General features: G+C 43.4%; 4 non-coding genes across 4 annotated transcripts; 1 reads left to right on the forward strand and 3 right to left on the reverse strand.

The window, feature by feature from the left end:
* Positions 1-3,289: 3,289 nt before the first annotated feature.
* On the reverse strand, positions 3,290-3,363 carry TRNAI-AAU. The gene has a single exon. It is a non-coding gene; the product is annotated as a tRNA-Ile (tRNA).
* Positions 3,364-3,974: 611 nt separating this feature from the next.
* Positions 3,975-4,046, reverse strand: TRNAA-UGC. Its single transcript has one exon. It is a non-coding gene; the product is annotated as a tRNA-Ala (tRNA).
* Positions 4,047-4,244: 198 nt separating this feature from the next.
* TRNAQ-CUG lies at positions 4,245-4,316 on the forward strand. The gene has a single exon. It is a non-coding gene; the product is annotated as a tRNA-Gln (tRNA).
* A 267-nt stretch (positions 4,317-4,583) lies between these two features.
* Positions 4,584-4,655, reverse strand: TRNAQ-UUG. Its single transcript has one exon. It is a non-coding gene; the product is annotated as a tRNA-Gln (tRNA).
* Between the last annotated feature and the right edge of the window lie 5,291 nt (positions 4,656-9,946).

The raw sequence follows: 9,946 nt of genomic DNA on the forward strand, positions 1-9,946 counted from the left end.
TTAACTATGAGAACAATCATTCTGCGCAGTATAAAAGTGGTGGAAAAACATGACATGACATTAGTGGTGCTTGCTCAGGTCTAGACCAGGGTCTCCAGTCTTTATCCCAGGGCAAAATCCGGCCTGGTGCAAGATGTTATCCAACCCACAGCAAACCTGGCAGGCTGGCAATGGATGTGCTGGTCTGTGTATTGTAATGTGGAGACGGGCACATCCACTGTTAGCCAGCCAGCCATGACCCTCCCCCAGTCCCCAGTTCAGATTCCAACCCCCTCCTCAGCGGCTGGTTGCTAGGACCACTGGTATCCTAGTAACCATTGAGGACCAGACATACTCTGCCCAGACTTGCTCCACCTCCCGGCTTCTGTCCCAGTGCTCTGCCTTCTAAAAGGTAAGAGGGGACTCTGCTAGGTAGTACCCCTAAATTTAAGGGGGGCACTCCTGAATGTAAGGGGGGACTCAGTTGGGTAATCCTGGATCTAAGAGTGGACTCAGTTGGGCACTGCTGGATGTAAGGGAAACTCAGCTGGGTACTCCTGGATGTAAGGGGGGACTCAGCTGGGTACTCCTGGATGTAAGGGGGGACTCAGCTGGGTACTCCTGGATGTAAGGGGGGACTCAGATGGGTACTCCTGGATGTAAGGGGGCTCATTCATTAATTTCAATAATATTTGTTTATATAGCCATGACGGTGGTAAAGGGTTAATTATGTCCCAACTCCTGAATGTAAGGGGGGACTCAGTTGGGTAATCCTGGATCTAAGAGTGGACTCAGTTGGGCACTGCTGGATGTAAGGGAAACTCAGCTGGGTACTCCTGGATGTAAGGGGGGACTCAGCTGGGTACTCCTGGATGTAAGGGGGGACTCAGATGGGTACTCCTGGATGTAAGGGGGCTCATTCATTAATTTCAATAATATTTGTTTATATAGCCATGACGGTGGTAAAGGGTTAATTATGTCCCAATGCTGCTAACTCCGAGACTCTTCGAGCAGAAGTTACTTCAATCAGGAAGGCTGTTTGTAAGGTAAGAAGCCAGAGAGATGCATCTCCTGTAAAGACATCCGAAGTAAGATATTTACGAATCATCGGTAGATCCCACTTCGGATAAAGCAACTTTTTAGGGGGCTTCAGCCTTAAACAATTGCCTGATGAGAGCTTTTGAGACCCATTGAATATATGTGAATGCAGAAATAGCTGATACTTGGCCTTTAAATGTGCTCAAGCTCAGGCCCATGTCCAAGCCTATCTGTAAGAAATCCAGCACCTAAGGAGATGTTGAGGAAAAAACTTGTGCGGATGCAAAACTCCTGAAACATCAGCCACACTCTGTTATATGTTCTGTTGGTGGTGCTCTTTCTTGCGTGCAATAGGGTGTGCACAACACTTTCAGAGCAACCTAATCCTAGCAGTCTGCTCCTTTCAATATCCGTGCCATTAAACACAGTTTGTCTGGTGACGGATGGAGATTTGAGCGCTGAGAAAGATTGGGATCCTCCTCCCCTGACATGGAGCTGACAGGAAATATACAAGGTGGCTCTCATAGTGAAAAAGTTTGGAGTACCCCTGAGTACTCTTGGCAGGACTAACAAGCAGGGAGTTGCTAGGATAGTGCGAGATCTGGCGCTCCCCTGGGTATCCTGTTGTAAGAAAATTAGCGAAGTGCGTCTCAGCGAATAATGGGTGTTGTCACACTGCTCACAGTGGGAGGGGCTTAAAGGGACATTGTTCACTAGAACCTGATCCTAATCACTGTATACACAGCACACATATGCCACAGTCTTTGGAACCACAAAATATGCTTTAATTCAGGGATGGCCAAACTGCGGACCTCCAGCTGTGGTGGAACTACGAATCCCATGAGGCTTTGCCACAGAAATGACTCCCAGAGAGAGATGCTTCATGGGATTTGTTGTTTCACCACAGCTGGAGAGCCAGAGTTTGGTCATCCTTGACTTTAATTACTCTGCCACATGTGAGAGTCCCACAGACACATATAAACCTCAGCACCATCATTTTTAAAGTATATGTCTAACCTCAACCTTTTTTTTACTTTCTTAGAGTGTGGAAGGATCGGAACCTTGGTCAGGTTTTTAGTGCTACCCAGGGCTTTCTGACAGCAACATAGATATAATATGCTTTATTTTTTGTAGGGGAAGACCAGACCGCTGTTAGAGGTTTATTTTTGTGTTCCTATTGCAGATTTTTCCTGTCTGCTGAAACTCTTGTCAGCAGGAAAGAAAATGAGGGGAAATTTCCTCAACAGAGCAGTAAAAACCCAACACAAGTTCCAATCCTTCCCCACTCTATCCAAACTAAAGCTGCCCACCCCCCCCCCAGACAGTGATGATTTGTGGGACCTTAGACGGCTGCAGAGGAGGGGGAGAGACTTTGGAAGGAGCGGTCTAAGAACAAGCCGTCTCAGAGCTTAAGGTGAGTCTGACTTTTTTTTTTAACTTAACAAATGAGCACTTAAACTTTGTGGTGCGATGGTAGCAAGGGTTACGGGTCCTCTCTATTCTTCTCACAGTGGACATTTTTACTAAGGGCAGATTATTCCACCTCCCTTTACTTCCTGGAACTTTGGCACATGTGACTAAGAAATGTGACCATGCTCATCATCTCAAAGGAGGAAAATGCCCTTCCCTGAAATCTTGCGAGATTATGCAGTTTACAAATAAAATTTCCCAGCAATGCGCCTTCCCCGGACACATCTCTTAGGTCTCATCCACACCTGCACGTGGCGGGAACACACGTCATGTTCGTGTGTTTGTGTGTCACGTTTGCTGCGCGTCCCCATTGATTTCAATGGGTTCATATATGCGGGACAAAAGCGGCAAAAAACCTCATGCAGTATTTTGTGCGACGTGTTCCAATTTTTTTGCTTCCATGTTTGTGCGCATTTTTACACGCAAAAACGTGCATCTTGCTGGCTGCTTTTGGGGTGCCATTAGAGATTAATGGCACCGCAAGTGCGTTTTGCTGTCTGCGGCCCATGGTGCCCTTTATTGAGTCCGCTCGTGTACCCTGTGATGTGAAGTCAAGCCCAGCTGATTCACATCACACAGTGTGCAAATAACCCTGATTGGTCTGCATGCTTGTATGTAAGCTGGCATTTATTACTTCATTCGTGTTTGTACATAGCGGTAATAAATGTAGATGTTTTCTTACCTCATTAGGGAAATTAGTGACATAATATTGGACAAAAGTAGCATTGTGAATGTCTGTACATGTTATGCCTGGTCACCCACATAAGAAAAACAAAAATGATGCTGTTAAATTAAAAAGATCTGGCCCGTACGGGGATCGAACCCGCGACCTTGGCGTTATTAGCACCACGCTCTAACCAACTGAGCTAACCGGCCGATGCAGCAATCTGTGCAGGGTGTAATTATAAATACATATGCAGGGACCACATATGGAATACTGTACTTGCTATTTATTATGTGTTCAGTATATCCTTAAAGGTATTTCCGATGTTAATAGCATACGGATTACACTTTTCGACTCTATTTCATAAAGGAAGTTAAAGGTAATTGCAAGTTATGAAAGCATTCACATTATTGCAATGCAGAGCTCTGGTACAAAGAACACGGAGCCTCTTCTCATGGCTTTCTTTTCGTCTGAGGGAGGGGTTATCTCATTCACCACACCCACTTTCTCTGCCCGATTAAAATTTTATTTGGTTATAAACTACAAACAACTTGATTCACCCAACTCTATGGCAATTCCATGCTCAGATCATTAATCCACTGCCATGAGTACTGATCACCTCTGTCAGGTGAAGTCACCACAAGGCGACCCAGCATAAGCTAATTATAGGGCAATCAAGACGCAGCAATCAGATAAGTATTACACAATCTGTGTGATTGCTTCATCTTTAAGGTGCCACGTACGATATGGGATCCCCACAATATCAATACAGTAAAGCACAGTTAACAGTGTTAAAACCAATACAAATAAATCCAGAAAAAAATGGAGATGCCGGGGATTGAACCCGGGGCCTCATACATGCAAAGCATGCGCTCTACCACTGAGCTACATCCCCTGTTGTTCAGAATGGTGGCTCTTCTCTTTATCAGGATATACCTGCATAGCTAATGTGGGCGGATGTACATAGCTGTTTTTGTTATAATACCCAAATTGCTTATTGTACTAATTGATTGGTTTATATGATCATGATTTCATAAATCAGAACATACAAAAGTACATACAAGAGCATACACTTCCAGCTTGTCCTGTATAAGGTTCCATGGTGTAATGGTTAGCACTCTGGACTCTGAATCCAGCGATCCGAGTTCAAATCTCGGTGGGACCTAGATTTTTGTGTTTTTATTTTTTAATTACCGGTAATTACATGCATCAAAGTTTAAAAACAAGCACAATGGAAAACAATTGACATTGATTTCTTTCTTTAGAAAATCTAACCATGTTACACACAGTCTCCATTACAGTTTACCAAACATTATTTAAATACAAGAAATAACATTACAATAATCAAGATTAGTATCTAATATACTGTTGATAGAGTTGATAGACTCAATTATTCAGATAACACTTCCTGGCTGAATAATATATAAAGGATAGGTCCCACCGAGATTCGAACTCGGATCGCTGGATTCAAAGTCCAGAGTGCTAACCATTACACCATGGAACCTCCACATGTTCCCCAGCAGTGAAATACTTACCTTCACATGTAGCCGAACTGGGAATGGTTTTCAAGTTTTGTTCTAAAATGATCATAATACTGACATTTCTATAGCCATACTGAACATAGTTTAAGTGTCTGTATAAGTCCAGATACATTTTTAGTTAAACTTACAGTTTTCATAAAAGTAATTTAGGGATGAGATTCTGTTTTGGTTCTACAATGGGTACAGCTGCCAAATTTCTGCCGTTTGCTGCAGGGAAAAATCTGTGTTGTGTCTCCAAGTTTGCAGCCTATTTCACTGTTTTGGCACTGTAAAGGCCCCATGCAATATTTCTGCAGCTGCAAATCAGCTGCCGCATTTCTGATGTTTGCTGCAGAGAAAATCCTGCATTTTACCTTGAGGTTTGCACCCTATTCTGGTGCTCTGGTACTAAAAAACATTTGTTACTATTATCTTTCAGACAGAAAAGTCTAACATTTATTGAAAAATAAAACTGTGGCATAACAAGCTGCTTACATACTGTCCCGTAACTAAACAATATTTGTGGCTTTTGTCTCTCAAATAATACACGCTAATGTTTACATCAAGATATTATTCCAGATTTTATCAGTAGATGGTGCTGCAGGCAAAATATGAAAGTGCAACATAAAACTCTTACTCAAGAGGTAATCATAACAATATTAATACCAATAATACTAATAATAACAATCATAATAATGATAAAGCAGAATTCCAGACACAGACATCTTTAAAAATTCTTAGTGTAAAAAAATGCTACCTCTGGGCAGATGTGTTAATGGTGCAGAGTGGTTGATATAATACAAGACATTCTGTAAATGGACAAGGATAGAGGAGAGGTGGCTAAATGACACTATCACTTCTCTATATGAAAGCCGCAGCTCTCATAGTCGCAGCACTAGAACTACAGTGCTAGATGTATCATCCGACATATACAAATGTGTAACTCAAAACCATCTACGTGGTTAACATACCTGCCCAGAGGTATGTTTATTGACACTTACAAATGTGTGAATATGACTTTAACATTGCTACAAATGCTAACACCCCAGCTACCTCTCAACTACACAACCTTATCTTTTGACTTTACACAATGGACACACACTCCTACTTCCTCTGATGGCAATTTACTTGACCTTGTATTCTTCTGCCTCTGTACTCTTTGCAACTTCTTCAACATTTCTTTTCCTCTCTCTGACCACAACCTTATCAGTTTCATGCTCACCCTGTCCTCAACCCTAAATTCCCCCAAACCAGCAAACCATAACCCAAAGAAACATTCACCAATTTAACTTCAACCCTTCTTTTCTACTCTGTTACTGACTATCTCTATGACAAGATCTCACCCCAGTCCTGCCTTGACCTGGCTTCTTCTGTCTACAATAACTTGATCTCATCCTCCCTAGACACGTTGGCTCCTCTCATTACACACAGATTTAGGCCGTGTCCACTACAACTCTGGCAAACAGATGATACCAGAAGTCTCAAAAGACATAGCTGCACTATTGGACTCTTGATTTCCCTGCAAGACTTCACCCAGTATAAAGCTGGCCTCCTCTGGGCCAGATTAACATAGGGGCTACTGGAGCACCAACTCCAGGCCTACCACTGAAAATAGGCCTAATCAGAGATCCACCTCTTCTCCTTCCTGTCTGACAGCTCCAGGCCCATGATGCTCTTGGCCCTGGCCCTCCTAACATATAATTCCTCACTCCGTCCTGCCAAACAGACTTATTTCATCACTCTCATTAACACCCTGTCCTCCTGTCAATTTTGTTCTACCTTTACCTCCCTACTTCGTCTCCCACCGCCTCCACCCACTTACTCATTCACTGCCCAGGACATTGCAATTTATTTCAAAAACACATTTAATCACTCTCCATATCTTGTAGCCTTCGCCTCCGTAACATCTTCAAAATACGTCCCTTCCTAACCAATGATAGCACATATCTACTAATCTACTCACTTGTTATCTCTTGTCTCTATTACTATCATTTTCTTCTATCATGTCTCTTGTTGCTATATTCTATTGCACTTGTTGAGCACGTTAAATAAGAACTACAGCCAAAACCCATTTCTTTCGTTTTTTTGTCTTAGAATGGGGAAGTTCTAGAACCTCTGTGGGATTTTTATTGCCCGCTGTATTTTCATGGAGGAGATTTCCCACAATTTTTGTACCATAGACTGTAGCCACCAAAACAGATTCTCCATGGGCCTAAATACAGCAAGAATGCAAGTTGCAATCAGAGCTGGGATGTGTATAATCTAGACTTCCGTTCTGCAATTTGCAGAGCACAATCATCCAGATTTATGTAAAAGAGGAGAAGAGCCTTGGGATTCCTAGGAAAGTCTGCAAATAAGCTGAACCTGCATGCAGGTCATCTGATGTTTCTGCTCTACAGCCTGGAGGTCAGGTTAAAGTATCAGAATAAGCCACATGTCTGCTGTAAATGAAGGCAGGGGCTGCTGGTGTCCTATGCACTATGTTATGAGTTAAATGAGGGCCAGGTACTTTAATGGTTTTATCGGTAGCACTTCCAGTTTATGCAGCTTTCAGCAGGTTTTGGTAGCTAACATTTCTCAGTGTTTTGATCCTTTCAGCAAGGATTTCACTGTGTTTTCAGTCTCTTTCATGCCACAACTTGCACAGCTTAATTTGACAATAAAAATACCATGCTAATGAAACAAAATAAATCAACACATGACACTAATTTCATATCCGATGCCAAAATATGCCATTTTGGCATTATACAAGACTGCAGGATACATGTAAAAAACTCACTGCAAAGTTAAACTCCAACTCCAGTTGAAAAGTAGTACTGGTCAGGAAGGCAGACACAGCAATAACAAAAGGCACAGGACCCATTAATAAATAACAAATGGAAATGGGTGGCATGGATGGACTAAAGACTGCTCAAAACCTCTTTTTGCTTCTCTCCCTCTTCTCTCTCTCTCTCTCTCTCTCTCTCTCTCTCTCTCTCTCTCTCTCTCTCTCTTTCTCTGTCTCTTTCTCTCTGTCTCTTTCTCTGTCTCTTTCTCTCTGTCTCTCTTAGTCTCTCTCTCTGTCTCTCTCGCTCTCTTGCTGATTGACTGTTACTATGTTACTATAAATGTAACAGCACACTTTCCTGGACCATCCCTTTTGCTTGACTTGTTACAGTTTGTGGAACATTAACGGATCTAGTTGCAAGGACAACAGATAATAGAATTATGTTAAATGGGAGACTCAGAAAAACAAGAACTGCTGTGTTAAGTCTAGTGACAGTCTGCATCATATAAGGGATTTTTTTATTTTGCCTATAATGTAACTTACGGTAATGAAAAATGATTGGAACACGCACACAATAAGTAGACTATACCTGGTTGTTCAGAAGTTTGAAAAAGCTGCAACCTTTTATAGAAATAGAAAATGCGTTTCTGGGAAATAGGCTTCAGAAATAGGCTGGGAAACAATTGGTGCAGCCTCCCCTGTGGAGATGTGATTGGGGGGGGATGAGGAGATGTGATTGGAGAAGGGAGGCTGAGGAGATGTGATTGGGGGGGTTGATGAGAAAAAAAAAGCAGATGTGATTGGAGAATAGGGGGGCTGCGGGGATGTGATTGGAGAAGGGGGAGGGGGCTGAGGAGATGTGATTGGAGAAGGGGGAGCTGAGGACATGTGATTGGAGAAGGGGGGCTTTAGATGTGTGGTTGGAGAAGGAAGGGATGGGAAGGAAACATGATTGGAGAGGGCTGGGATAAGGTGATGGGTGGTGCAGGAGATATGTGATGGAAGTGGTGCTGGGGAGTTGGGGGAGAGGTACAGGTGGGACCGTGGTGATGTGAGAGTCCAGGAGGTATATGAAGACAGTGGAAAGAACAGAGGGCATGAGAGAGATGGGGGAGAAAACAGGCATATCTACAGAGGTCATTTTATAGGTTTAAGAGAGATGTGTCTTCAATCTATAGAAAAGAAAAATTAACCTGTCCCCATTTATTTAAATGTTATCATTATCTAAAATACATCCTAATGTGTAAGAAAATCTACTGCTATTTTTAAGAAGATCTCCAGAGTTGTTCTGAGTTCTTAAACCTGTACTATAAATAACGGTGTATATGAGTGTGTGTGTGTATGCATGAGTAAATTACTTTGCATTTCTGTATGTATGAGTGTGTGTATATGTGCATATATCAGATGGGGCTTCATGTTTAGGTTTCGCCTAAGGCCTCACAAAGTTTAGAGCCGCCTCTGCTAGGGTACAAACCCATCCACTGACACTAATGTTGGGCCACCATTGCTTTAGCTGACACCAATGCTGGGGCACCATTCCTTACAATGACCACTGAAACAGGGGTATTTATCACTCACACTGATGCTGGTGTTACTTCCACTGACTACCAATGCAAAGGCATTAAAAAAGAACTATAGCCAAACATTTTACTTTGGCTTTAGTTCTCTTTTGGGTCACAGAAATAATGTACTCCTGTGACCCCAAACTCAGCATATAGCTGGCAGCAGAGCCGCGCTGCAGCCGGGAATAACAATGTCATCGGGATTCACTCCGCTGCCTGATTGACATCTGGCTCTCCTCTATAGAGCCAGCTGTGCCTGACCCCTCCCCTGTTTGTCCCTCCAATGAGAGCTAGAGGAACAGAAAAGGGAGGGGAAATCCCTCTGGGTGTGGTGACTGACAGTCACCAATCTCTGCAGGGAGAAGCCATGAGCTGAGCGATCAGCAGTTTGTGATCCTTCAGTTCTCCATCTATAGAGCTGGCATGTTACAGCTGCAGTGCCACGTGCTGCTCAAACTATTGGGAAGAGTACAAAAAAAAAAACAATACAGACTAATGATTTTAGGGCAGTTTTTTATAATTATACAGCAATGGGGAATGGCAACTGGCTATAGAGGGCTACAGAACCCATCAATTCATGATTACACAGCTATTATACAGGGCTGCGTGCAGATATCAGCAGGGATGCGTTTAGGTCTCAGCAGGGATGCGTTTAGGTCTCCCCAGCGATGTATGTAAGTCTTCCCAGGGCTGCATGTGGTGATCTCCGGGGATGTATGCAAGTCTTCACAGGGCTATGTGTGTGGGTCTCTCCAGGACTCTGTGGGCGGGTGCCAGGCTCTCCAGGGCTCTGCTTGCGGCTGCTAAGGGCTGAATGGTTGGGATCCGGGTTTGTGCCGGGCTCCAGGGCTGTGCTGGTGGGTGTGGGGCTGTCCTGTGCTGTATCAGCACCGGAGAAGAATAGCCGGTAATGTGCAGCCTCAAAGACAGCTGCCTGAGGTCCCCA

This window comes from Nanorana parkeri, unplaced genomic scaffold, assembly GCF_000935625.1.
Source record: "Nanorana parkeri isolate BGI_ZX_2015 unplaced genomic scaffold, ASM93562v1 scaffold99, whole genome shotgun sequence".
NCBI classification, from domain to species: Eukaryota; Metazoa; Chordata; class Amphibia; order Anura; family Dicroglossidae; genus Nanorana; species Nanorana parkeri.